Below are 27,872 nucleotides of genomic sequence, written 5' to 3'. Positions count from 1 at the left end.
AAGGCAACGCAGCGCTGTACATGGCGAAAGGCGAATGAGCGGATATGTCATTCTGTAGCGTGAACCTCGGCTAAAGGCAGCGGAGCGCTGTACGTGGCGAAAGGCGAATGAGCGGATATGTCATTCTATAGCGTGAACCTAGTCTAAAGGCAGCGAGCGCTGTACGTGGCGAAAGGCGAATGAGCGGATATGTCATTCTGTAGCGTGAACCTCGGCTAAAGGCAGCGGAGCGCTGTACGTGGCGAAAGGCGAATGAGCGGATATGTCATTCTGTAGCGTGAACCTAGGCTAAAGGCAGCGGAGCGCTGTACGTGGCGAAAGGCGAATGAGCGGATATGTCATTCTGTAGCGTGAACCTAGGCTAAAGGCAGCGGAGCGCTGTACGTGGCGAAAGGCGAATGAGCGGATATGTCATTCTGTAGCGTGAACCTAGTCTAAAGGCAGCGGAGCGCTGTACGTGGCGAAAGGCGAATGAGCGGATATGTCATTCTGTAGCGTGAACCTAGTCTAAAGGCAGCGGAGCGCTGTACGTGGCGAAAGGCGAATGAGCGGATATGTCATTCTGTAGCGTGAACCTAGTCTAAAGGCAGCGGAGCGCTGTACGTGGCGAAAGGCGAATGAGCGGATATGTCATTCTGTAGCGTGAACCTACGCTAAAGGCAGTGGAGCGCTGTGCGTGGCGAAAGGCGAATGAGCGGATATGTCATTCTGTAGCGAGAACCTAGTCTAAAGGCAGCGGAGCGCTGTACGTGGCGAAAGGCGAATGAGCGGATATGTCATTCTGTAGCGTGAACCTAGGATAAAGGCAGCGGAGCGCTGTACGTGGCGAAAGGCGAATGAGCGGATATGTCATTCTATAGCGTGAACCTAGTCTAAAGGCAGCGGAGCGCTGTACGTGGCGAAAGGCGAATGAGCGGATATGTCATTCTGTAGCGTGAACCTAGGCTAAAGGCAGCGGAGCGCTGTGCGTGGCGAAAGGCGAATGAGCGGATATGTCATTCTGTAGCGAGAACCTAGTCTAAAGGCAGCGGAACGCTGCGCGTGGCGAAAGGCGAATGAGCGGATATGTCATTCTATAGCGTGAACCTACGCTAAAGGCAGCGGAGCGCTGTGCGTGGCGAAAGGCGAATGAGCGGATATGTCATTCTGTAGCGTGAACCTCGGCTAAAGGCAGCGGTGCGCTGTACGTGGCGAAAGGCGAATGAGCGGATATGTCATTCTGTAGCGTGAACCTCGGCTAAAGGCAGCGGAGCGCTGTGCGTGGCGAAAGGCGAATGAGCGGATATGTCATTCTATAGCGTGAACCTAGTCTAAAGGCAGCGGAGCGCTGTACGTGGCGAAAGGCGAATGAGCGGATATGTCATTCTGTAGCGTGAACCTCGGCTAAAGGCAGCGGAGCGCTGTACGTGGCGAAAGGCGAATGAGCGGATATGTCATTCTATAGCGTGAACCTAGTCTAAAGGCAGCGGAACGCTGCACGTGGCGAAAGGCGAATGAGCGGATATGTCATTCTATAGCGTGAACCTAGGCTAAAGGCAGCGGAGCGCTGTACGTGGCGAATGAGCGGATATGTCATTCTGTAGCGTGAACCTCGGCTAAAGGCAGCGGAGCGCTGTGCGTGGAGGCAGCGGAGCGCTGTACGTGGCGAAAGGCGAATGAGCGGATATGTCATTCTGTAGCGTGAACCTCGGCTAAAGGCAGCGGAGCGCTGCACGTGGCGAAAGGCGAATGAGCGGATATGTCATTCTGTAGCGTGAACCTAGGCTAAAGGCAGCGGAGCGCTGCACGTGGCGAAAGGCGAATGAGCGGATATGTCATTCTATAGCGTGAACCTCGGCTAAAGGCAGCGGAGCGCTGCACGTGGCGAAAGGCGAATGAGCGGATATGTCATTTTATAGCGTGAACCTCGGCTAAAGGCAGCGGAACGCTGCACGTGGCGAAAGGCGAATGAGCGGATATGTCATTCTATAGCGTGAACCTCGGCTAAAGGCAGCGGAACGCTGCACGTGGCGAAAGGCGAATGAGCGGATATGTCATTCTATAGCGTGAACCTCGGCTAAAGGCAGCGGAACGCTGCACGTGGCGAAAGGCGAATGAGCGGATATGTCATTCTGTAGCGTGAACCTCGGCTAAAGGCAGCGGAGCGCTGTGCGTGGCGAATGAGCGGATATGTCATTCTGTAGCGTGAACCTAGGATAAAGGCAGCGGAGCGCTGTACGTGGCGAAAGGCGAATGAGCGGATATGTCATTCTATAGCGTGAACCTAGTCTAAAGGCAGCGGAGCGCTGTACGTGGCGAAAGGCGAATGAGCGGATATGTCATTCTGTAGCGTGAACCTAGGCTAAAGGCAGCGGAGCGCTGTACGTGGCGAAAGGCGAATGAGCGGATATGTCATTCTGTAGCGTGAACCTACGCTAAAGGCAGCGGAGCGCTGTGCGTGGCGAAAGGCGAATGAGCGGATATGTCATTCTGTAGCGAGAACCTAGTCTAAAGGCAGCGGAGCGCTGTACGTGGCGAAAGGCGAATGAGCGGATATGTCATTCTGTAGCGTGAACCTAGGCTAAAGGCAGCGGAGCGCTGTACGTGGCGAAAGGCGAATGAGCGGATATGTCATTCTGTAGCGTGAACCTACGCTAAAGGCAGCGGAGCGCTGTGCGTGGCGAAAGGCGAATGAGCGGATATGTCATTCTGTAGCGAGAACCTAGTCTAAAGGCAGCGGAGCGCTGTACGTGGCGAAAGGCGAATGAGCGGATATGTCATTCTGTAGCGTGAACCTCGGCTAAAGGCAGCGGAGCGCTGTGCGTGGCGAATGAGCGGATATGTCATTCTGTAGCGTGAACCTAGGCTAAAGGCAACGCAGCGCTGTACATGGCGAAAGGCGAATGAGCGGATATGTCATTCTGTAGCGTGAACCTCGGCTAAAGGCAGCGGAGCGCTGTACGTGGCGAAAGGCGAATGAGCGGATATGTCATTCTATAGCGTGAACCTAGTCTAAAGGCAGCGGAGCGCTGTACGTGGCGAAAGGCGAATGAGCGGATATGTCATTCTGTAGCGTGAACCTCGGCTAAAGGCAGCGGAGCGCTGTACGTGGCGAAAGGCGAATGAGCGGATATGTCATTCTGTAGCGTGAACCTAGGCTAAAGGCAGCGGAGCGCTGTACGTGGCGAAAGGCGAATGAGCGGATATGTCATTCTGTAGCGTGAACCTAGGCTAAAGGCAGCGGAGCGCTGTACGTGGCGAAAGGCGAATGAGCGGATATGTCATTCTGTAGCGTGAACCTAGTCTAAAGGCAGCGGAGCGCTGTACGTGGCGAAAGGCGAATGAGCGGATATGTCATTCTGTAGCGTGAACCTAGTCTAAAGGCAGCGGAGCGCTGTACGTGGCGAAAGGCGAATGAGCGGATATGTCATTCTGTAGCGTGAACCTAGTCTAAAGGCAGCGGAGCGCTGTACGTGGCGAAAGGCGAATGAGCGGATATGTCATTCTGTAGCGTGAACCTACGCTAAAGGCAGCGGAGCGCTGTGCGTGGCGAAAGGCGAATGAGCGGATATGTCATTCTGTAGCGTGAACCTAGGCTAAAGGCAGCGGAGCGCTGTGCGTGGCGAAAGGCGAATGAGCGGATATGTCATTCTATAGCGTGAACCTCGGCTAAAGGCAGCGGTGCGCTGTACATGACGAAAAGCGAATGAGCGGATATGTCATTCTATAGCGTGAACCTCGGCTAAAGGCAGCGGAGCGCTGTACGTGGCGAAAGGCGAATGAGCGGATATGTCATTCTGTAGCGTGAATCTAGGCTAAAGGCAGCGGAGCGCTGTACGTGGCGAATGAGCGGATATGTCATTCTGTAGCGTGAACCTCGGCTAAAGGCAGCGGAGCGCTGTACGTGGCGAAAGGCGAATGAGCGGATATGTCATTCTATAGCGTGAACCTAGGCTAAAGGCAGCGGAGCGCTGTACGTGGCGAAAGGCGAATGAGCGGATATGTCATTCTGTAGCGTGAACCTAGTCTAAAGGCAGCGGAGCGCTGTACGTGGCGAAAGGCGAATGAGCGGATATGTCATTCTATAGCGTGAACCTCGGCTAAAGGCAGCGGAGCGCTGTACGTGGCGAAAGGCGAATGAGCGGATATGTCATTCTGTAGCGTGAACCTCGGCTAAAGGCAGCGGAGCGCTGTACGTGGCGAAAGGCGAATGAGCGGATATGTCATTCTGTAGCGTGAACCTAGTCTAAAGGCAGCGGAGCGCTGTACGTGGCGAAAGGCGAATGAGCGGATATGTCATTCTATAGCGTGAACCTCGGCTAAAGGCAGCGGAGCGCTGTACGTGGCGAAAGGCGAATGAGCGGATATGTCATTCTATAGCGTGAACCTCGGCTAAAGGCAGCGGAGCGCTGTACGTGGCGAAAGGCGAATGAGCGGATATGTCATTCTGTAGCGTGAACCTCGGCTAAAGGCAGCGGAGCGCTGTACGTGGCGAAAGGCGAATGAGCGGATATGTCATTCTGTAGCGTGAACCTAGGCTAAAGGCAGCGGAGCGCTGTACGTGGCGAAAGGCGAATGAGCGGATATGTCATTCTGTAGCGTGAACCTAGTCTAAAGGCAGCGGAGCGCTGTACGTGGCGAAAGGCGAATGAGCAGATATGTCATTCTATAGCGTGAACCTCGGCTAAAGGCAGCGGAGCGCTGTACGTGGCGAAAGGCGAATGAGCGGATATGTCATTCTATAGCGTGAACCTCGGCTAAAGGCAGCGGAGCGCTGTACGTGGCGAAAGGCGAATGAGCGGATATGTCATTCTGTAGCGTGAACCTAGTCTAAAGGCAGCGGAGCGCTGTACGTGGCGAAAGGCGAATGAGCGGATATGTCATTCTATAGCGTGAACCTCGGCTAAAGGCAGCGGAGCGCTGTACGTGGCGAAAGGCGAATGAGCGGATATGTCATTCTATAGCGTGAACCTCGGCTAAAGGCAGCGGAGCGCTGTACGTGGCGAAAGGCGAATGAGCGGATATGTCATTCTGTAGCGTGAACCTCGGCTAAAGGCAGCGGAGCGCTGTACGTGGCGAAAGGCGAATGAGCGGATATGTCATTCTGTAGCGTGAACCTCGGCTAAAGGCAGCGGTGAGCTGTACGTGGCGAAAGGCGAATGAGCGGATATGTCATTCTGTAGCGTGAACCTCGGCTAAAGGCAGCGGTGCGCTGTACGTGGCGAAAGGCGAATGAGCGGATATGTCATTCTGTAGCGTGAACCTAGGCTAAAGGCAGCGGAGCGCTGTGCGTGGCGAAAGGCGAATGAGCGGATATGTCATTCTGTAGCGTGAACCTAGTCTAAAGGAAGCGGAGCGCTGTACGTGGCGAAAGGCGAATGAGCGGATATGTCATTCTGTAGCGTGAACCTCGGCTAAAGGCAGCGGAGCGCTGTACGTGGCGAAAGGCGAATGAGCGGATATGTCATTCTATAGCGTGAACCTAGTCTAAAGGCAGCGGAACGCTGCGCGTGGCGAAAGGCGAATGAGCGGATATGTCATTCTATAGCGTGAACCTAGGCTAAAGGCAGCGGAGCGCTGTACGTGGCGAATGAGCGGATATGTCATTCTGTAGCGTGAACCTCGGCTAAAGGCAGCGGAGCGCTGTGCGTGGCGAATGAGCGGATATGTCATTCTGTAGCGTGAACCTAGTCTAAAGGCAGCGGAGCGCTGTACGTGGCGAAAGGCGAATGAGCGAATATGTCATTCTGTAGCGTGAACCTAGGCTAAAGGCAGCGGAGCGCTGTACGTGGCGAAAGGCGAATGAGCGGATATGTCATTCTGTAGCGTGAACCTAGGCTAAAGGCAGCGGAGCGCTGTGCGTGGCGAAAGGCGAATGAGCGGATATGTCATTCTGTAGCGAGAACCTAGTCTAAAGGCAGCGGAGCGCTGTACGTGGCGAAAGGCGAATGAGCGGATATGTCATTCTATAGCGTGAACCTCGGCTAAAGGCAGCAGAGCGCTGTACGTGGCGAAAGGCGAATGAGCGGATATGTCATTCTATAGCGTGAACCTCGGCTAAAGGCAGCGGAACGCTGCACGTGGCGAAAGGCGAATGAGCGGATATGTCATTCTGTAGCGTGAACCTCGGCTAAAGGCAGCGGAGCGCTGTACGTGGCGAAAGGCGAATGAGCGGATATGTCATTCTATAGCGTGAACCTCGGCTAAAGGCAGCGGAACGCTGCACGTGGCGAAAGGCGAATGAGTGGATATGTCATTCTATAGCGTGAACCTCGGCTAAAGGCAGCGGAGCGCTGTGCGTGGCGAATGAGCGGATATGTCATTCTGTAGCGTGAACCTAGGATAAAGGCAGCGGAGCGCTGTACGTGGCGAAAGGCGAATGAGCGGATATGTCATTCTATAGCGTGAACCTAGTCTAAAGGCAGCGGAGCGCTGTACGTGGCGAAAGGCGAATGAGCGGATATGTCATTCTGTAGCGTGAACCTAGGCTAAAGGCAGCGGAGCGCTGTACGTGGCGAAAGGCGAATGAGCGGATATGTCATTCTGTAGCGTGAACCTACGCTAAAGGCAGCGTAGCGCTGTGCGTGGCGAAAGGCGAATGAGCGGATATGTCATTCTGTAGCGAGAACCTAGTCTAAAGGCAGCGGAGCGCTGTACGTGGCGAAAGGCGAATGAGCGGATATGTCATTCTGTAGCGTGAACCTAGGCTAAAGGCAGCGGAGCGCTGTACGTGGCGAAAGGCGAATGAGCGGATATGTCATTCTGTAGCGTGAACCTAGTCTAAAGGCAGCGGAGCGCTGTACGTGGCGAAAGGCGAATGAGCGGATATGTCATTCTATAGCGTGAACCTAGTCTAAAGGCAGCGGAGCGCTGTACGTGGCGAAAGGCGAATGAGCGGATATGTCATTCTATAGCGTGAACCTCGGCTAAAGGCAGCGGAGCGCTGTACGTGGCGAAAGGCGAATGAGCGGATATGTCATTCTGTAGCGTGAACCTCGGCTAAAGGCAGCGGAGCGCTGTACGTGGCGAAAGGCGAATGAGCGGATATGTCATTCTGTAGCGTGAACCTAGGCTAAAGGCAGCGGAGCGCTGTACGTGGCGAAAGGCGAATGAGCGGATATGTCATTCTATAGCGTGAACCTCGGCTAAAGGCAGCGGAGCGCTGTACGTGGCGAAAGGCGAATGAGCGGATATGTCATTCTGTAGCGTGAACCTCGGCTAAAGGCAGCGGAGCGCTGTACGTGGCGAAAGGCGAATGAGCGGATATGTCATTCTGTAGCGTGAACCTCGGCTAAAGGCAGCGGTGAGCTGTACGTGGCGAAAGGCGAATGAGCGGATATGTCATTCTGTAGCGTGAACCTCGGCTAAAGGCAGCGGTGCGCTGTACGTGGCGAAAGGCGAATGAGCGGATATGTCATTCTGTAGCGTGAACCTAGGCTAAAGGCAGCGGAGCGCTGTGCGTGGCGAAAGGCGAATGAGCGGATATGTCATTCTATAGCGTGAACCTAGTCTAAAGGCAGCGGAGCGCTGTACGTGGCGAAAGGCGAATGAGCGGATATGTCATTCTGTAGCGTGAACCTCGGCTAAAGGCAGCGGAGCGCTGTACGTGGCGAAAGGCGAATGAGCGGATATGTCATTCTATAGCGTGAACCTAGTCTAAAGGCAGCGGAACGCTGCACGTGGCGAAAGGCGAATGAGCGGATATGTCATTCTATAGCGTGAACCTAGGCTAAAGGCAGCGGAGCGCTGTACGTGGCGAATGAGCGGATATGTCATTCTGTAGCGTGAACCTCGGCTAAAGGCAGCGGAGCGCTGTGCGTGGCGAATGAGCGGATATGTCATTCTGTAGCGTGAACCTAGGCTAAAGGCAGCGGAGCGCTGTACGTGGCGAAAGGCGAATGAGCGAATATGTCATTCTGTAGCGTGAACCTAGGCTAAAGGCAGCGGAGCGCTGTACGTGGCGAAAGGCGAATGAGCGGATATGTCATTCTGTAGCGTGAACCTAGGCTAAAGGCAGCGGAGCGCTGTACGTGGCGAAAGGCGAATGAGCGGATATGTCATTCTGTAGCGTGAACCTAGGCTAAAGGCAGCGGAGCGCTGTACGTGGCGAAAGGCGAATGAGCGGATATGTCATTCTGTAGCGTGAACCTAGGCTAAAGGCAGCGGAGCGCTGTGCGTGGCGAAAGGCGAATGAGCGGATATGTCATTCTATAGCGAGAACCTAGTCTAAAGGCAGCGGAGCGCTGTACGTGGCGAAAGGCGAATGAGCGGATATGTCATTCTGTAGCGTGAACCTCGGCTAAAGGCAGCGGAACGCTGCACGTGGCGAAAGGCGAATGAGCGGATATGTCATTCTGTAGCGTGAACCTAGGCTAAAGGCAGCGGAGCGCTGCACGTGGCGAAAGGCGAATGAGCGGAAATGTCATTCTATAGCGTGAACCTCGGCTAAAGGCAGCGGAGCGCTGCACGTGGCGAAAGGCGAATGAGCGGATATGTCATTCTATAGCGTGAACCTCGGCTAAAGGCAGCGGAACGCTGCACGTGGCGAAAGGCGAATGAGCGGATATGTCATTCTATAGCGTGAACCTCGGCTAAAAGCAGCGGAACGCTGCACGTGGCGAAAGGCGAATGAGCGGATATGTCATTCTATAGCGTGAACCTCGGCTAAAGGCAGCGGAACGCTGCACGTGGCGAAAGGCGAATGAGCGGATATGTCATTCTATAGCGTGAACCTCGGCTAAAGGCAGCGGAACGCTGCACGTGGCGAAAGGCGAATGAGCGGATATGTCATTCTGTAGCGTGAACCTCGGCTAAAGGCAGCGGAACGCTGCACGTGGCGAAAGGCGAATGAGCGGATATGTCATTCTGTAGCGTGAACCTCGGCTAAAGGCAGCGGAGCGCTGTGCGTGGCGAATGAGCGGATATGTCATTCTGTAGCGTGAACCTAGGATAAAGGCAGCGGAGCGCTGTACGTGGCGAAAGGCGAATGAGCGGATATGTCATTCTATAGCGTGAACCTAGTCTAAAGGCAGCGGAGCGCTGTACGTGGCGAAAGGCGAATGAGCGGATATGTCATTCTGTAGCGTGAACCTAGGCTAAAGGCAGCGGAGCGCTGTACGTGGCGAAAGGCGAATGAGCGGATATGTCATTCTGTAGCGTGAACCTACGCTAAAGGCAGCGGAGCGCTGTGCGTGGCGAAAGGCGAATGAGCGGATATGTCATTCTGTAGCGAGAACCTAGTCTAAAGGCAGCGGAGCGCTGTACGTGGCGAAAGGCGAATGAGCGGATATGTCATTCTGTAGCGTGAACCTAGGCTAAAGGCAGCGGAGCGCTGTACGTGGCGAAAGGCGAATGAGCGGATATGTCATTCTGTAGCGTGAACCTACGCTAAAGGCAGCGGAGCGCTGTGCGTGGCGAAAGGCGAATGAGCGGATATGTCATTCTGTAGCGAGAACCTAGTCTAAAGGCAGCGGAGCGCTGTACGTGGCGAAAGGCGAATGAGCGGATATGTCATTCTGTAGCGTGAACCTCGGCTAAAGGCAGCGGAGCGCTGTGCGTGGCGAATGAGCGGATATGTCATTCTGTAGCGTGAACCTAGGCTAAAGGCAACGCAGCGCTGTACATGGCGAAAGGCGAATGAGCGGATATGTCATTCTGTAGCGTGAACCTCGGCTAAAGGCAGCGGAGCGCTGTACGTGGCGAAAGGCGAATGAGCGGATATGTCATTCTATAGCGTGAACCTAGTCTAAAGGCAGCGAGCGCTGTACGTGGCGAAAGGCGAATGAGCGGATATGTCATTCTGTAGCGTGAACCTCGGCTAAAGGCAGCGGAGCGCTGTACGTGGCGAAAGGCGAATGAGCGGATATGTCATTCTGTAGCGTGAACCTAGGCTAAAGGCAGCGGAGCGCTGTACGTGGCGAAAGGCGAATGAGCGGATATGTCATTCTGTAGCGTGAACCTAGGCTAAAGGCAGCGGAGCGCTGTACGTGGCGAAAGGCGAATGAGCGGATATGTCATTCTGTAGCGTGAACCTAGTCTAAAGGCAGCGGAGCGCTGTACGTGGCGAAAGGCGAATGAGCGGATATGTCATTCTGTAGCGTGAACCTAGTCTAAAGGCAGCGGAGCGCTGTACGTGGCGAAAGGCGAATGAGCGGATATGTCATTCTGTAGCGTGAACCTAGTCTAAAGGCAGCGGAGCGCTGTACGTGGCGAAAGGCGAATGAGCGGATATGTCATTCTGTAGCGTGAACCTACGCTAAAGGCAGTGGAGCGCTGTGCGTGGCGAAAGGCGAATGAGCGGATATGTCATTCTGTAGCGAGAACCTAGTCTAAAGGCAGCGGAGCGCTGTACGTGGCGAAAGGCGAATGAGCGGATATGTCATTCTGTAGCGTGAACCTAGGATAAAGGCAGCGGAGCGCTGTACGTGGCGAAAGGCGAATGAGCGGATATGTCATTCTATAGCGTGAACCTAGTCTAAAGGCAGCGGAGCGCTGTACGTGGCGAAAGGCGAATGAGCGGATATGTCATTCTGTAGCGTGAACCTAGGCTAAAGGCAGCGGAGCGCTGTGCGTGGCGAAAGGCGAATGAGCGGATATGTCATTCTGTAGCGAGAACCTAGTCTAAAGGCAGCGGAACGCTGCGCGTGGCGAAAGGCGAATGAGCGGATATGTCATTCTATAGCGTGAACCTACGCTAAAGGCAGCGGAGCGCTGTGCGTGGCGAAAGGCGAATGAGCGGATATGTCATTCTGTAGCGTGAACCTCGGCTAAAGGCAGCGGTGCGCTGTACGTGGCGAAAGGCGAATGAGCGGATATGTCATTCTGTAGCGTGAACCTCGGCTAAAGGCAGCGGAGCGCTGTGCGTGGCGAAAGGCGAATGAGCGGATATGTCATTCTATAGCGTGAACCTAGTCTAAAGGCAGCGGAGCGCTGTACGTGGCGAAAGGCGAATGAGCGGATATGTCATTCTGTAGCGTGAACCTCGGCTAAAGGCAGCGGAGCGCTGTACGTGGCGAAAGGCGAATGAGCGGATATGTCATTCTATAGCGTGAACCTAGTCTAAAGGCAGCGGAACGCTGCACGTGGCGAAAGGCGAATGAGCGGATATGTCATTCTATAGCGTGAACCTAGGCTAAAGGCAGCGGAGCGCTGTACGTGGCGAATGAGCGGATATGTCATTCTGTAGCGTGAACCTCGGCTAAAGGCAGCGGAGCGCTGTGCGTGGAGGCAGCGGAGCGCTGTACGTGGCGAAAGGCGAATGAGCGGATATGTCATTCTGTAGCGTGAACCTCGGCTAAAGGCAGCGGAGCGCTGCACGTGGCGAAAGGCGAATGAGCGGATATGTCATTCTGTAGCGTGAACCTAGGCTAAAGGCAGCGGAGCGCTGCACGTGGCGAAAGGCGAATGAGCGGATATGTCATTCTATAGCGTGAACCTCGGCTAAAGGCAGCGGAGCGCTGCACGTGGCGAAAGGCGAATGAGCGGATATGTCATTTTATAGCGTGAACCTCGGCTAAAGGCAGCGGAACGCTGCACGTGGCGAAAGGCGAATGAGCGGATATGTCATTCTATAGCGTGAACCTCGGCTAAAGGCAGCGGAACGCTGCACGTGGCGAAAGGCGAATGAGCGGATATGTCATTCTATAGCGTGAACCTCGGCTAAAGGCAGCGGAACGCTGCACGTGGCGAAAGGCGAATGAGCGGATATGTCATTCTGTAGCGTGAACCTCGGCTAAAGGCAGCGGAGCGCTGTGCGTGGCGAATGAGCGGATATGTCATTCTGTAGCGTGAACCTAGGATAAAGGCAGCGGAGCGCTGTACGTGGCGAAAGGCGAATGAGCGGATATGTCATTCTATAGCGTGAACCTAGTCTAAAGGCAGCGGAGCGCTGTACGTGGCGAAAGGCGAATGAGCGGATATGTCATTCTGTAGCGTGAACCTAGGCTAAAGGCAGCGGAGCGCTGTACGTGGCGAAAGGCGAATGAGCGGATATGTCATTCTGTAGCGTGAACCTACGCTAAAGGCAGCGGAGCGCTGTGCGTGGCGAAAGGCGAATGAGCGGATATGTCATTCTGTAGCGAGAACCTAGTCTAAAGGCAGCGGAGCGCTGTACGTGGCGAAAGGCGAATGAGCGGATATGTCATTCTGTAGCGTGAACCTAGGCTAAAGGCAGCGGAGCGCTGTACGTGGCGAAAGGCGAATGAGCGGATATGTCATTCTGTAGCGTGAACCTACGCTAAAGGCAGCGGAGCGCTGTGCGTGGCGAAAGGCGAATGAGCGGATATGTCATTCTGTAGCGAGAACCTAGTCTAAAGGCAGCGGAGCGCTGTACGTGGCGAAAGGCGAATGAGCGGATATGTCATTCTGTAGCGTGAACCTCGGCTAAAGGCAGCGGAGCGCTGTGCGTGGCGAATGAGCGGATATGTCATTCTGTAGCGTGAACCTAGGCTAAAGGCAACGCAGCGCTGTACATGGCGAAAGGCGAATGAGCGGATATGTCATTCTGTAGCGTGAACCTCGGCTAAAGGCAGCGGAGCGCTGTACGTGGCGAAAGGCGAATGAGCGGATATGTCATTCTATAGCGTGAACCTAGTCTAAAGGCAGCGGAGCGCTGTACGTGGCGAAAGGCGAATGAGCGGATATGTCATTCTGTAGCGTGAACCTCGGCTAAAGGCAGCGGAGCGCTGTACGTGGCGAAAGGCGAATGAGCGGATATGTCATTCTGTAGCGTGAACCTAGGCTAAAGGCAGCGGAGCGCTGTACGTGGCGAAAGGCGAATGAGCGGATATGTCATTCTGTAGCGTGAACCTAGGCTAAAGGCAGCGGAGCGCTGTACATGGCGAAAGGCGAATGAGCGGATATGTCATTCTGTAGCGTGAACCTAGTCTAAAGGCAGCGGAGCGCTGTACGTGGCGAAAGGCGAATGAGCGGATATGTCATTCTGTAGCGTGAACCTAGTCTAAAGGCAGCGGAGCGCTGTACGTGGCGAAAGGCGAATGAGCGGATATGTCATTCTGTAGCGTGAACCTAGTCTAAAGGCAGCGGAGCGCTGTACGTGGCGAAAGGCGAATGAGCGGATATGTCATTCTGTAGCGTGAACCTACGCTAAAGGCAGCGGAGCGCTGTGCGTGGCGAAAGGCGAATGAGCGGATATGTCATTCTGTAGCGAGAACCTAGTCTAAAGGCAGCGGAGCGCTGTACGTGGCGAAAGGCGAATGAGCGGATATGTCATTCTGTAGCGTGAACCTAGGATAAAGGCAGCGGAGCGCTGTACGTGGCGAAAGGCGAATGAGCGGATATGTCATTCTATAGCGTGAACCTAGTCTAAAGGCAGCGGAGCGCTGTGCGTGGCGAAAGGCGAATGAGCGGATATGTCATTCTGTAGCGAGAACCTAGTCTAAAGGCAGCGGAACGCTGTGCGTGGCGAAAGGCGAATGAGCGGATATGTCATTCTATAGCGTGAACCTAGGCTAAAGGCAGCGGAGCGCTGTACGTGGCGAATGAGCGGATATGTCATTCTGTAGCGTGAACCTCGGCTAAAGGCAGCGGAGCGCTGTGCGTGGCGAATGAGCGGATATGTCATTCTGTAGCGTGAACCTAGGCTAAAGGCAGCGGAGCGCTGTACGTGGCGAAAGGCGAATGAGCGAATATGTCATTCTGTAGCGTGAACCTAGGCTAAAGGCAGCGGAGCGCTGTACGTGGCGAAAGGCGAATGAGCGGATATGTCATTCTGTAGCGTGAACCTAGGCTAAAGGCAGCGGAGCGCTGTGCGTGGCGAAAGGCGAATGAGCGGATATGTCATTCTGTAGCGAGAACCTAGTCTAAAGGCAGCGGAGCGCTGTACGTGGCGAAAGGCGAATGAGCGGATATGTCATTCTATAGCGTGAACCTCGGCTAAAGGCAGCGGAGCGCTGTACGTGGCGAAAGGCGAATGAGCGGATATGTCATTCTGTAGCGTGAACCTCGGCTAAAGGCAGCGGAACGCTGCACGTGGCGAAAGGCGAATGAGCGGATATGTCATTCTGTAGCGTGAACCTCGGGTAAAGGCAGCGGAGCGCTGTACGTGGCGAAAGGCGAATGAGCGGATATGTCATTCTATAGCGTGAACTTCGGCTAAAGGCAGCGGAACGCTGCACGTGGCGAAAGGCGAATGAGTGGATATGTCATTCTATAGCGTGAACCTCGGCTAAAGGCAGCGGAACGCTGCACGTGGCGAAAGGCGAATGAGTGGATATGTCTTTCTGTAGCGTGAACCTCGGCTAAAGGCAGCGGAGCGCTGTGCGTGGCGAATGAGCGGATATGTCATTCTGTAGCGTGAACCTAGGATAAAGGCAGCGGAGCGCTGTACGTGGCGAAAGGCGAATGAGCGGATATGTCATTCTATAGCGTGAACCTAGTCTAAAGGCAGCGGAGCGCTGTACGTGGCGAAAGGCGAATGAGCGGATATGTCATTCTGTAGCGTGAACCTAGGCTAAAGGCAGCGGAGCGCTGTACGTGGCGAAAGGCGAATGAGCGGATATGTCATTCTGTAGCGTGAACCTACGCTAAAGGCAGCGGAGCGCTGTGCGTGGCGAAAGGCGAATGAGCGGATATGTCATTCTGTAGCGAGAACCTAGTCTAAAGGCAGCGGAGCGCTGTACGTGGCGAAAGGCGAATGAGCGGATATGTCATTCTGTAGCGTGAACCTAGGCTAAAGGCAGCGGAGCGCTGTACGTGGCGAAAGGCGAATGAGCGGATATGTCATTCTGTAGCGTGAACCTAGTCTAAAGGCAGCGGAGCGCTGTACGTGGCGAAAGGCGAATGAGCGGATATGTCATTCTATAGCGTGAACCTAGTCTAAAGGCAGCGGAGCGCTGTACGTGGCGAAAGGCGAATGAGCGGATATGTCATTCTATAGCGTGAACCTCGTCTAAAGGCAGCGGAGCGCTGTACGTGGCGAAAGGCGAATGAGCGGATATGTCATTCTATAGCGTGAACCTCGGCTAAAGGCAGCGGAGCGCTGTACGTGGCGAAAGGCGAATGAGCGGATATGTCATTCTGTAGCGTGAACCTAGGCTAAAGGCAGCGGAGCGCTGTACGTGGCGAAAGGCGAATGAGCGGATATGTCATTCTATAGCGTGAACCTCGGCTAAAGGCAGCGGAGCGCTGTACGTGGCGAAAGGCGAATGAGCGGATATGTCATTCTATAGCGTGAACCTCGGCTAAAGGCAGCGGAGCGCTGTACGTGGCGAAAGGCGAATGAGCGGATATGTCATTCTGTAGCGTGAACCTCGGCTAAAGGCAGCGGTGAGCTGTACGTGGCGAAAGGCGAATGAGCGGATATGTCATTCTGTAGCGTGAACCTCGGCTAAAGGCAGCGGTGCGCTGTACGTGGCGAAAGGCGAATGAGCGGATATGTCATTCTGTAGCGTGAACCTCGGCTAAAGGCAGCGGTGCGCTGTGCGTGGCGAAAGGCGAATGAGCGGATATGTCATTCTATAGCGTGAACCTAGTCTAAAGGCAGCGGAGCGCTGTACGTGGCGAAAGGCGAATGAGCGGATATGTCATTCTGTAGCGTGAACCTCGGCTAAAGGCAGCGGAGCGCTGTACGTGGCGAAAGGCGAATGAGCGGATATGTCATTCTATAGCGTGAACCTAGTCTAAAGGCAGCGGAACGCTGCACGTGGCGAAAGGCGAATGAGCGGATATGTCATTCTATAGCGTGAACCTAGGCTAAAGGCAGCGGAGCGCTGTACGTGGCGAATGAGCGGATATGTCATTCTGTAGCGTGAACCTCGGCTAAAGGCAGCGGAGCGCTGTGCGTGGCGAATGAGCGGATATGTCATTCTGTAGCGTGAACCTAGGCTAAAGGCAGCGGAGCGCTGTACGTGGCGAAAGGCGAATGAGCGGATATGTCATTCTGTAGCGTGAACCTAGGCTAAAGGCAGCGGAGCGCTGTACGTGGCGAAAGGCGAATGAGCGGATATGTCATTCTGTAGCGTGAACCTAGGCTAAAGGCAGCGGAGCGCTGTGCGTGGCGAAAGGCGAATGAGCGGATATGTCATTCTATAGCGAGAACCTAGTCTAAAGGCAGCGGAGCGCTGTACGTGGCGAAAGGCGAATGAGCGGATATGTCATTCTGTAGCGTGAACCTCGGCTAAAGGCAGCGGAGCGCTGTACGTGGCGAAAGGCGAATGAGCGGATATGTCATTCTGTAGCGTGAACCTCGGCTAAAGGCAGCGGAGCGCTGTACGTGGCGAAAGGCGAATGAGCGGATATGTCATTCTATAGCGTGAACCTCGGCTAAAGGCAGCGGAGCGCTGTACGTGGCGAAAGGCGAATGAGCGGATATGTCATTCTATAGCGTGAACCTCGGCTAAAGGCAGCGGAGCGCTGTACGTGGCGAAAGGCGAATGAGCGGATATGTCATTCTATAGCGTGAACCTCGGCTAAAGGCAGCGGAACGCTGTACGTGGCGAAAGGCGAATGAGCGGATATGTCATTCTATAGCGTGAACCTCGGCTAAAGGCAGCGGAACGCTGCACGTGGCGAAAGGCGAATGAGCGGATATGTCATTCTATAGCGTGAACCTCGGCTAAAGGCAGCGGAACGCTGCACGTGGCGAAAGGCGAATGAGCGGATATGTCATTCTGTAGCGTGAACCTCGGCTAAAGGCAGCGGAGCGCTGTGCGTGGCGAATGAGCGGATATGTCATTCTGTAGCGTGAACCTAGGATAAAGGCAGCGGAGCGCTGTACGTGGCGAAAGGCGAATGAGCGGATATGTCATTCTATAGCGTGAACCTAGTCTAAAGGCAGCGAAGCGCTGTACGTGGCGAAAGGCGAATGAGCGGATATGTCATTCTGTAGCGTGAACCTAGGCTAAAGGCAGCGGAGCGCTGTACGTGGCGAAAGGCGAATGAGCGGATATGTAATTCTGTAGCGTGAACCTACGCTAAAGGCAGCGGAGCGCTGTGCGTGGCGAAAGGCGAATGAGCGGATATGTCATTCTGTAGCGAGAACCTAGTCTAAAGGCAGCGGAGCGCTGTACGTGGCGAAAGGCGAATGAGCGGATATGTCATTCTGTAGCGTGAACCTAGGCTAAAGGCAGCGGAGCGCTGTACGTGGCGAAAGGCGAATGAGCGGATATGTCATTCTGTAGCGTGAACCTACGCTAAAGGCAGCGGAGCGCTGTGCGTGGCGAAAGGCGAATGAGCGGATATGTCATTCTGTAGCGAGAACCTAGTCTAAAGGCAGCGGAGCGCTGTACGTGGCGAAAGGCGAATGAGCGGATATGTCATTCTGTAGCGTGAACCTCGGCTAAAGGCAGCGGAGCGCTGTGCGTGGCGAATGAGCGGATATGTCATTCTGTAGCGTGAACCTAGGCTAAAGGCAACGCAGCGCTGTACATGGCGAAAGGCGAATGAGCGGATATGTCATTCTGTAGCGTGAACCTCGGCTAAAGGCAGCGGAGCGCTGTACGTGGCGAAAGGCGAATGAGCGGATATGTCATTATATACCGTGAACCTAGTCTAAAGGCAGCGGAGCGCTGTACGTGGCGAAAGGCGAATGAGCGGATATGTCATTCTGTAGCGTGAACCTCGGCTAAAGGCAGCGGAGCGCTGTACGTGGCGAAAGGCGAATGAGCGGATATGTCATTCTGTAGCGTGAACCTCGGCTAAAGGCAGCGGAGCGCTGTACGTGGCGAAAGGCGAATGAGCGGATATGTCATTCTGTAGCGTGAACCTAGGCTAAAGGCAGCGGAGCGCTGTACGTGGCGAAAGGCGAATGAGCGGATATGTCATTCTGTAGCGTGAACCTAGGCTAAAGGCAGCGGAGCGCTGTACGTGGCGAAAGGCGAATGAGCGGATATGTCATTCTGTAGCGTGAACCTAGTCTAAAGGCAGCGGAGCGCTGTACGTGGCGAAAGGCGAATGAGCGGATATGTCATTCTGTAGCGTGAACCTAGTCTAAAGGCAGCGGAGCGCTGTGCGTGGCGAAAGGCGAATGAGCGGATATGTCATTCTGTAGCGTGAACCTACGCTAAAGGCAGCGGAGCGCTGTGCGTGGCGAAAGGCGAATGAGCGGATATGTCATTCTGTAGCGAGAACCTAGTCTAAAGGCAGCGGAGCGCTGTACGTGGCGAAAGGCGAATGAGCGGATATGTCATTCTGTAGCGTGAACCTAGGATAAAGGCAGCGGAGCGCTGTACGTGGCGAAAGGCGAATGAGCGGATATGTCATTCTGTAGCGTGAACCTAGTCTAAAGGCAGCGGAGCGCTGTACGTGGCGAAAGGCGAATGAGCGGATATGTCATTCTGTAGCGTGAACCTAGGCTAAAGGCAGCGGAGCGCTGTACGTGGCGAAAGGCGAATGAGCGGATATGTCATTCTGTAGCGTGAACCTACGCTAAAGGCAGCGGAGCGCTGTGCGTGGCGAAAGGCGAATGAGCGGATATGTCATTCTGTAGCGAGAACCTAGTCTAAAGGCAGCGGAGCGCTGTACGTGGCGAAAGGCGAATGAGCGGATATGTCATTCTGTAGCGTGAACCTAGGCTAAGGGCAGCGGAGCGCTGTACGTGGCGAAAGGCGAATGAGCGGATATGTCATTCTGTAGCGTGAACCTACGCTAAAGGCAGCGGAGCGCTGTGCGTGGCGAAAGGCGAATGAGCGGATATGTCATTCTGTAGCGAGAACCTAGTCTAAAGGCAGCGGAGCGCTGTACGTGGCGAAAGGCGAATGAGCGGATATGTCATTCTGTAGCGTGAACCTCGGCTAAAGGCAGCGGAGCGCTGTGCGTGGCGAATGAGCGGATATGTCATTCTGTAGCGTGAACCTAGGCTAAAGGCAACGCAGCGCTGTACATGGCGAAAGGCGAATGAGCGGATATGTCATTCTGTAGCGTGAACCTCGGCTAAAGGCAGCGGAGCGCTGTACGTGGCGAAAGGCGAATGAGCGGATATGTCATTCTATAGCGTGAACCTAGTCTAAAGGCAGCGGAGCGCTGTACGTGGCGAAAGGCGAATGAGCGGATATGTCATTCTGTAGCGTGAACCTCGGCTAAAGGCAGCGGAGCGCTGTACGTGGCGAAAGGCGAATGAGCGGATATGTCATTCTGTAGCGTGAACCTAGGCTAAAGGCAGCGGAGCGCTGTACGTGGCGAAAGGCGAATGAGCGGATATGTCATTCTGTAGCGTGAATCTAGGCTAAAGGCAGCGGAGCGCTGTACGTGGCGAAAGGCGAATGAGCGGATATGTCATTCTATAGCGTGAACCTAGTCTAAAGGCAGCGGAGCGCTGTACGTGGCGAAAGGCGAATGAGCGGGTATGTCATTCTGTAGCGTGAACCTAGTCTAAAGGCAGCGGAGCGCTGTACGTGGCGAAAGGCGAATGAGCGGATATGTCATTCTGTAGCGTGAACCTAGTCTAAGGCAGCGGAGCGCTGTACGTGGCGAAAGGCGAATGAGCGGATATGTCATTCTGTAGCGTGAACCTAGTCTAAAGGCAGCGGAGCGCTGTACGTGGCGAAAGGCGAATGAGCGGATATGTCATTCTGTAGCGTGAACCTAGTCTAAAGGCAGCGGTGCGCTGTACGTGGCGAAAGGCGAATGAGCGGATATGTCATTCTGTAGCGTGAACCTAGGCTAAAGGCAGCGGAGCGCTGTACGTGGCGAAAGGCGAATGAGCGGATATGTCATTCTGTAGCGTGAAGCTCGGCTAAAGGCAGCGGAGCGCTGTACATGGCGAATGAGCGGATATGTCATTCTATAGCGTGAACCTAGGCTAAAGGCAGCGGAGCGCTGTACGTGGCGAAAGGCGAATGAGCGGATATGTCATTCTGTAGCGAGAACCTAGGCTAAAGGCAGCGGTGCGCTGTACATGGCGAAAGGCGAATGAGCGGATATGTCATTCTATAGCGTGAACCTCGGCTAAAGGCAGCGGTGCGCTGTACATGGCGAAAGGCGAATGAGCGGATATGTCATTCTATAGCGTGAACCTCAGCTAAAGGCAGCGGAGCGCTGTACATGGCGAAAGGCGAATGAGCGGATATGTCATTCTATAGCGTGAACCTAGGCTAAATGCAGCGGAGCGCTGTACGTGGCGAAAGGCGAATGAGCGGATATGTCATTCTGTAGCGTGAACCTCGGCTAAAGGCAGCGGAGCGCTGTACATGGCGAATGAGCGGATATGTCATTCTATAGCGTGAACCTAGGCTAAAGGCAGCGGAGCGCTGTACGCGGCGAAAGGCGAATGAGCGGATAAGTCATTCTGTAGCGAGAACCTCGGCTAAAGGCAGCGGAGCGCTGTACATGGCGAAAGGCGAATGAGCGGATATGTCATTCTGTAGCGTGAACCTCGGCTAATGGCAGCGGAGCGCTGTACGTGGCGAAAGGCGAATGAGCGGATATGTCATTCTGTAGCGTGAATCTAGGCTAAAGGCAGCGGAGCGCTGTACGTGGCGAAAGGCGAATGAGCGGATATGTCATTCTGTAGCGTGAATCTAGGCTAAAGGCAGCGGAGCGCTGTACGTGGCGAAAGGTGAACCTAATGCCAGCGAGTGACAAGAGAGGAAGCTGAGTTGTTCTTTAAAGAGCCAACGTCAAGTCTTCCCTAAATTGGGGCATTGTTGGGGTGGCCCTGATGGGTACAGGGATGCACTTCTGGTTCCTAGGTGCAGAGATGAGAAATACCTGTGGTCTTGTTTACACTTCTTAGTCCATAGTCTGATTGTGTCCTGGCTGTGGGTGTGCCGAGATCCACCAGAGATGGTGAGGGGGGTCTGCAACATAAGCGAGGGCGCCGGGCACGCTCGCTTTCTAAGTGATGACGCTGGTTTTGAAGATGGTGCGGAGGCAAGGGGAGCCAATAGAGGCACATCAGGATGGGGCTTGAGGTGATCCCGTTTTGTCAGGCCCCGGATGAGACGTACTGCACCATGTATGATGCCCCAAAGCGGTGCCAGTGTGGAGTCTGTGAGGCCCTGGCGGAGGGCATTACCGCCATCCAGATGCAAGAGTACAGGGCTTGAGGAGGAGTTCTGAAGTCACTTTCTGGAAGAGACTGTTGGACTTTCTTTAGAAGAGAGAGCTGGTACCAGAAAGTCTTTGTCTCTTTTGGCAATGTGTTCCTTCAGGGAGAAATTGGTGTCGAGGGTGAATACGAGTGATTTGACATTTAGTGAAAGTTGGGGTTCAGAGTCGTCAAGGCTCACGTCACTGAGCGAGGTTTATGCTGAATGTTGTCTCTTCTTCTTGGCAAATAATAGAAATTCTGTCTTGGTTGGGTTGAACTTCCGGCAGGTGCTGGACATCCAGGTATGGAGGATGTGCAAGGACTGCTTGAGGTGCTGGATGTCTGAAGCAGAGGAGACTTTCTAGTGAAGTTGTGCACCATCGGCCATGCTTAGCACATCTGTGTACAAGGACTGGCCTTCAGCCGAGTGCAGCAATGAATAGGAAGAGGTTGTGAGCCCAGACACGGCTTCATCTGTGGCAAGTGGGCTCTGGATGCATCTGCCTGGCCCTCTCCTGAGAGAGGAGAGATGCAGAGACTAGACCTCCTTGGTTCCTGCTCAGATTTAGCTGTGAGGAGCATTTATCTGTAGCAGGGAAAAGTCCCTATACAATGTAAAATTGGAAGTGAAACTGAGCATCACCCAGTGGTTAATTTGTGCTTGTTTCCGGTGCAGGGCACCGGCACTTATTTTTGAGGGGCGGCACTTATTTTTCTGCCTCAAGCATTTACTGCGAGCAAAAGACACATATGGGAAAGGCGGAGGAAGAGAAAAAGGAAAAAGCATCACAAAGGGGAAAAACAGAAGGCTGCAAGAGTGAGCTGAAGGGGCAGGGAGTGGCTGTAAATGGATTGAAGAGGCTTCAGGATTACGCTGCCTCGGTATTTTCTGCTCGCACATTTAATTGCAGCAGCCGCGTGTTTCAGAGGATGGCTTTGGGCACCCGACGTTTTTATTTACAAATTAACCACTGGCATCACCCCATATAAATTTGACCCCCTTCGCCAATAATATGCACAGAATTTGAAGGCAGAACCTGGGCTTGAGATGCAAGTGTCTGCCAAATGTAATGCAGATTTAGTAAACCGCAGAGAAATAAAAGTTAACCTCCTGTGTATCACTTTTAGCATTACAAGTTATGATGCGGACTCTAGTGCACATGTGCCAGCAGAAAACATGTCTCTCTCTCTCTCCTTCTCTCTCTCTTTCTCTATCTCTCTCTCTCTCTCTCTCCCTCGCTGTTTCTCTTTCTCTCTCTCTCTGTATCTGTCTGTCTTTTTCTACTTCTTCCTGTCTACCTATGTATCCCTCTCTCTCTCTTCCACTCTTTCTTTCTGTCTCTCATTCTCTCTGTCTGTCTCCCCTCTCTCTCTCGTTCTCTCTCTCCCTCTGTATCTCTCTATCTTCTTTCTCTCTCTCACTCACACCTCTCTATCTCTCTGTCACTCTTTCTTTGTCTCTCTCCCTCGCTCAGTCTCTCTCCCTCTCTCTTCTTTCTCTCTCTCACTCCGTTTGTCTCTCTCTATGTATCTGTCTGTCCCTTTCTCCTTCTTTCTATCTCTGTATCTCTGTCTCTCTCTCTCTCACACTCTCTCTCTGTCTCTCTCTCTCTGTCTCTGCTTTCTCTCTCATCCTCTCTCTCTCTCTCTCTTTATGTATCTGTCTGTCAATTTCCTCCTTCTGTCTATCTATGTATCTCTGCCTCTATCTCTCACACTCTCCCTCTCTCCCTCTCTGCCTCTCATTCACTCTGTCTCCTCTCTCTCTCTCTCTCTCTCTCTCTCTATCTCTATCTCTCTCTGTCTCTCTCTGTCTCTCTGTTTGTATCTCTCTCTTTCTCTCTGTTTGTCTCTCTTGCTGTATCTTCCCCTCTCACTCATTCTCTCCCCTGTGTCTCTTGCTCATTCTCTCTCTCTCTCTCTCTCTCTCTCTCTCTCTCTCTCTCTCTCTCTCTCCCTCTCTCTCTCTCTCTCTCTCTCTCTCTCTCTATCTCTCTCTCTCTCTCTCTCTCTCTCTCTATCTCTCTCTCTCTCTCTCTCCCTCTCTCTCTCTCTCTCTCTCTCTCTCTCTCTCTCTCTATCTCTCTCTCTCTCTCTCTCCCTCTCTCTCTCTCTCTCTCTCTCTCTCTCTCTCTCTCTCTCTCTCTCTCTCTCTCTCTCTCCCCCTCTCTCTCTCCTCTCTCTCTCTCTCTCTCTCTCTCTCTCTCTCTCTCTCTCTCTCTCTCTCTCTCTCTCTCTCTCTCTCTTTCTCTCTCTCTCTCTCTCTCTCTCTCTCTCTCTCTCTCTCTCTCTCTCTCTTTCTCTCTCTCTCTCTCTCTCTCTCTCCCTCTCTCTCTCTCTCTCCCTCTTTCTCCCTGTAAATGTTTTCAGGAGTCCCAAGGTAGTCAGGTCTTACTGGGCTCATATTGTACAATGACAGCCCTTTACCAGTGACATCCTGGGTCATGATCTCACTACTGGATCTAAAATTGAGCACCAAGGACCCCCTTTAGTACCAGACACACAAGGTATCTAGCCGAGAAGCCCACGGCTTATTCAGGGAGGTGGTGTGTGGCAGAGATTTACAGCTCATTGAGTCAACGATTAAGTCCATCATGTGCTTTTACTTAGAGGAACAGAGTTGTTTGCGAGGTAGAAAGCCAGACAGAAATGGTGTTACTCCAAGAAGGTTGGCTCAGTGATGAATGCCCAACCTTCCAGCAGGCAGCGGAACCCTCAGCAGACACAGGCAGGATCTCACTGCAGCCCTATGGTAGATCATCAATCAATCAATCGGGATTTGTAGAGCACACTAATCACCCGCGAGGGTATCCAGGCGCTAGATGGCATCCCTCAAGCACCATCAGACATGGACCACAACTATAGCCACACAACACATCTCACAACACAGTGCAATACTGTGCGCCGGTGTCCTAGTTCAATCTTGAGGTGCACACTTAGCAAGCGCGTTTCTTACAGTGAGTAGTTGAGGTTGGTATTGACTTAGAGCCTGATTTCGAGTTTTGCGGAAGCAGGACATTTATCAAAAAGTGAAAGATGTCCCTTCAGGTGTAATCCGTCACTTTTTGGCAGATGTCCCACACCCGCCAAACTCAAGATACCACCCATCATCGACCTCTGTGGGCAGACATTACTATCTTGGGTGCAAGTCCAAAGACCTTGCTCATGGGGGCGGTTGGGGGCGGAGTGGTTGGTTCTCTGGTTCCCAATCCGCCTCTCCTAATGTGGTGATTGAGCACAGAGTATTGTGTCCAGATAGTCCCAGCATTGTCCTGCGTCCTTGAGTCCCTGCGGGCTGAAACTGCTACTGCCAGCTGGGCCGGGGCCGTGTCCTACCCAGGGCCACGGCAATCACGCAGTTGTGCGGCTGCAGCAATTTTCACATACATAGAGATTTTTCGCATTATCCACATAATCCATCATCTCTTGCACAATCTGCAGATTTTTATAAAACATGCATGTTTGTAGCTCAAACATGACTAAAGATGCAGCGACGCAGAGCGGGAGACCCTTTGCAATACTGGACTGGTTCTGTTTCTTGCTGCTATATCTGGCTGTTAAGGCGGTACTGATGGGGGGCAACCAATGCCCAGAGAGCGTTACCAAGTTTAAAAATGATGAAATAATTCAGTGATACTATTACAAAATGTGTCGCTGTGGCAGTGGGTATAGCGATAAGGAGCAATGAGACACTCAGGAGGGTGATTGAATATAAGTGGTTTTATTGTAAATTACTGATGTCTTTGTAACAGTCACTGTCTTTTCTTGTTATGGTTTGGTGATCTCCTTTGTTCTCTTCTTTCTCAGGGTTCCCGGTAGCAGATGGTGGTTCCCCGGCGGTGGTGTCGTCAGGTTGTGAGTGGAATGTCTGGGTGACTGGTTTGTATGATTCAGTGTCCCTCCATGGAATCGTCTCTGGAGGTCACTACACCTCGCTTAGCTGGTTCTCCTTCCTCGACGTCTGTGCTGCTCTCGCGTCCTCCTCGTTGTGGCTCTCCTCTCGGGTCTCGGCATCTTTCCTTTCCGCGTCTTCCCTTCTCTCTACGCGCCGCGCACGTTGTCCATCTTTTACTTTTAGGCTTTCGGGAACCCGGATATCCGGGTTCCCTGCTGTAGGAAAGTACCATCTTGCCTGGCATGTTACCCCCATATTTCACTGTATATATGTTGTTTTAGTTGTATGTGTCACTGGGACCCTGCCAGCCAGGGCACAGTGCTCATAAGTGTGCCCTGTATGTGTTACCTGTGTTATGACTGTCTCACTGAGGCTCTGCTATCCAGAACCTCAGTGGTTATGCTCTTTCATTTCTTTCCAAATTGTCACTAACAGGCTAGTGACCAATTTCATCAATTTACATTGGCATACTGGAACACCCTTCTAATTCCCTAGTATATGGTACTGAGGTACCCAGGGTATTGGGGTTCCAGGAGATCCCTATGGGCTGCAGCATTTCTTTTGCCACCCATAGGGAGCTCTGACAATTCTTACACAGGCCTGCCACTGCAGCCTGAGTGAAATAACTTCCACGTTATTTCACAGCCATTTACCACTGCACTTAAGTAACTTATAAGTCACCTATATGTCTAACCTTTACCTGGTAAAGGTTGGGTGCTAAGTTACTTAGTGTGTGGGCACCCTGGCACTAGCCAATGTGCCCCCACATTGTTCAGGGCAAATTCCCTGGACTTTGTGAGTGCGGGGACACCATTACACGTGTGCACTATACATAGGTCACTACCTATGTATAGCTTCACAATGGTAACTCCGAATATGGCCATGTAACATGTCTAAGATCATGGAATTGCCCCCCCAATGCCATCCTGGCATTGGTGAGACAATCCCATGATCCCACGGGTCTCTAGCACAGACCCGGGTACTGCCAAACTACCTTTCCCGGGGTTTCACTGCAGCTGCTGCTGCTGCCAACCCCTCAGACAGGTTTCTGCCCTCCTGGGGTCCAGCCAGGAAAAAGGTGTCAGGGCTGGGGAGGAGTATCCTCCCCCAGCCTCTGGAAATGCTTTGATGGGCACAGATGGTGCCCATCTCTGCTTAAGCCAGTCTACACCGGTTCAGGGATCCCCCAGCCCTGCTCTGGCGCGAAACTGGACAAAGGAAAGGGGAGTGACCACTCCCCTGACCTACACCTCCCCTGGGAGGTGCCCAGAGCTCCTCCAGTGTGCTCCAGACCTCTGCCATCTTGGAAACAGAGGTGCTGCTGGCACACTGGACTGCTCTGAGTGGCCAGGGCCAGCAGGTGACGTCAGAGACTCCTTCTGATAGGCTCCTCCAGGTGTTGCTAGCCTATCCTCTCTCCTAAGTAGCCAAACCTCCTTTTCTGGCTATTTAGGGTCTCTGCTTTGGTGAATTCTTTAGATAACGAATGCAAGAGCTCATCAGAGTTCCTTTGCATCTCTTTCTTCACCTTCTGCCAAGGTATCGACTGCTGACCGCGCTGGAAGCCTGCAAAACTGCAACAAAGTAGCAAAGACAACTACTGCGACCTTGTAACGCTGATCCTGCCGCCTTCTCGACTGTTTTCCTGGTGGTGCATGCAGTGGGGGTAGTCTGCCTCCTCTCAGCACTAGAAGCTCCGAAGAAATCTCCCGTGGGTCGACGGAATCTTCCCCCTGCAACCGCAGGCACCAAAGAACTGCATCACCGGTCCTCTGGGTCTCCTCTCAACACGACAAATGAGGTCCCTTGAACTCAGCAACTCTGTCCTAGTGACTATCACAGTCCAGTGACTCTTCAGTCCAAGTTTGGTGGAGGTAAGTCCTTGCCTCCCTACGCTAGACTGCATTGCTGGGAACCGCGTGTTTTGCAGCTGCTCCGGCTCCTGTGCACTCTTCCAGGATTTCCTTTGTGCACAGCCAAGCCTGGGTCCCCGGCACTCTAACCTGCAGTGCATGACCTCCTGAGTTGTCCTCCGGCGTCGTGGGACCTTCCTTTGTGACTTCGGGTGAGCTCCGGTTCACTCCACTTTGTAATGCCTGTTACGGCACTTCTGCGGGTGCTGCCTGCTTCTGAGTGGGCTCTTTGTCTTGCTGGACGCCCCCTCTGTCTCCTCACGCAATTGGCGACATCCTGGACCCTCCTGGGCCACAGCAGCATCCAAAAACCCTAACCATGACCCTTGCAGCTAGCAAGGCTTGTTGGCGGTATTTCTGCACGAAAACACCTCTGCAAGCTTTTTCACGACGTGGGACATCCATCCTCCAAAGGGGAAGTTTCTAGCCCTCTTCGTTCTTGCAGAATCCACAGCTTCTACCATCCGGTGGCAGCTTCTTTGCACCCACAGCTGGCATTTCCTGGGCATCTGCCCACTCCCGACTTGATCGTGACTTTTGGACTTGGTCCTCTTGTTCCACAGGTACTCTTGTCTGGAAATCCATCGTTGTTGCATTGCTGGTGTTGGTCTTTCTTGCAGAATTCCCCTATCAAGACTTCTGTGCTCTCTGGGGAACTTAGGTGCACTTTGCACCCACTTTTTAGGGTCTTGGGGTGGGCTATTTTTCTAACCCTCACTGTTTTCTTACAGTCCCAGCGACCCTCTACAAGGTCACATAGGTTTGGGGTCCATTCGTGGTTCGCATTCCACTTCTAGAGTATATGGTTTGTGTTGCCCCTATCCCTATGTGTCCCCATTGCATTCTATTGTGACTATACATTGTTTGCACTGTTTTCTATTGCTATTACTGCATATTTTGGTATTGTGTACATATATCTTGTGTATATTTGCTATCCTCATACTGAGGGTACTCACTGAGATACTTTGGCATATTGTCATAAAAATAAAGTACCTTTATTTTTAGTATATCTTTGTATTGTGTTTTCTTATGATATTGTGCATATGACACTAGTGGTACTGTAGGAGCTTCACTCGTCCCCTAGTTCAGCCTAAGCTGC

The sequence above is a fragment of the Pleurodeles waltl genome, chromosome 8 (assembly GCF_031143425.1).
Source record: "Pleurodeles waltl isolate 20211129_DDA chromosome 8, aPleWal1.hap1.20221129, whole genome shotgun sequence".
Taxonomy (NCBI): Eukaryota; Metazoa; Chordata; class Amphibia; order Caudata; family Salamandridae; genus Pleurodeles; species Pleurodeles waltl.
The sequence above is the reverse complement of the archived record's forward strand: the minus strand, read 5'-3'. Positions refer to the sequence as shown.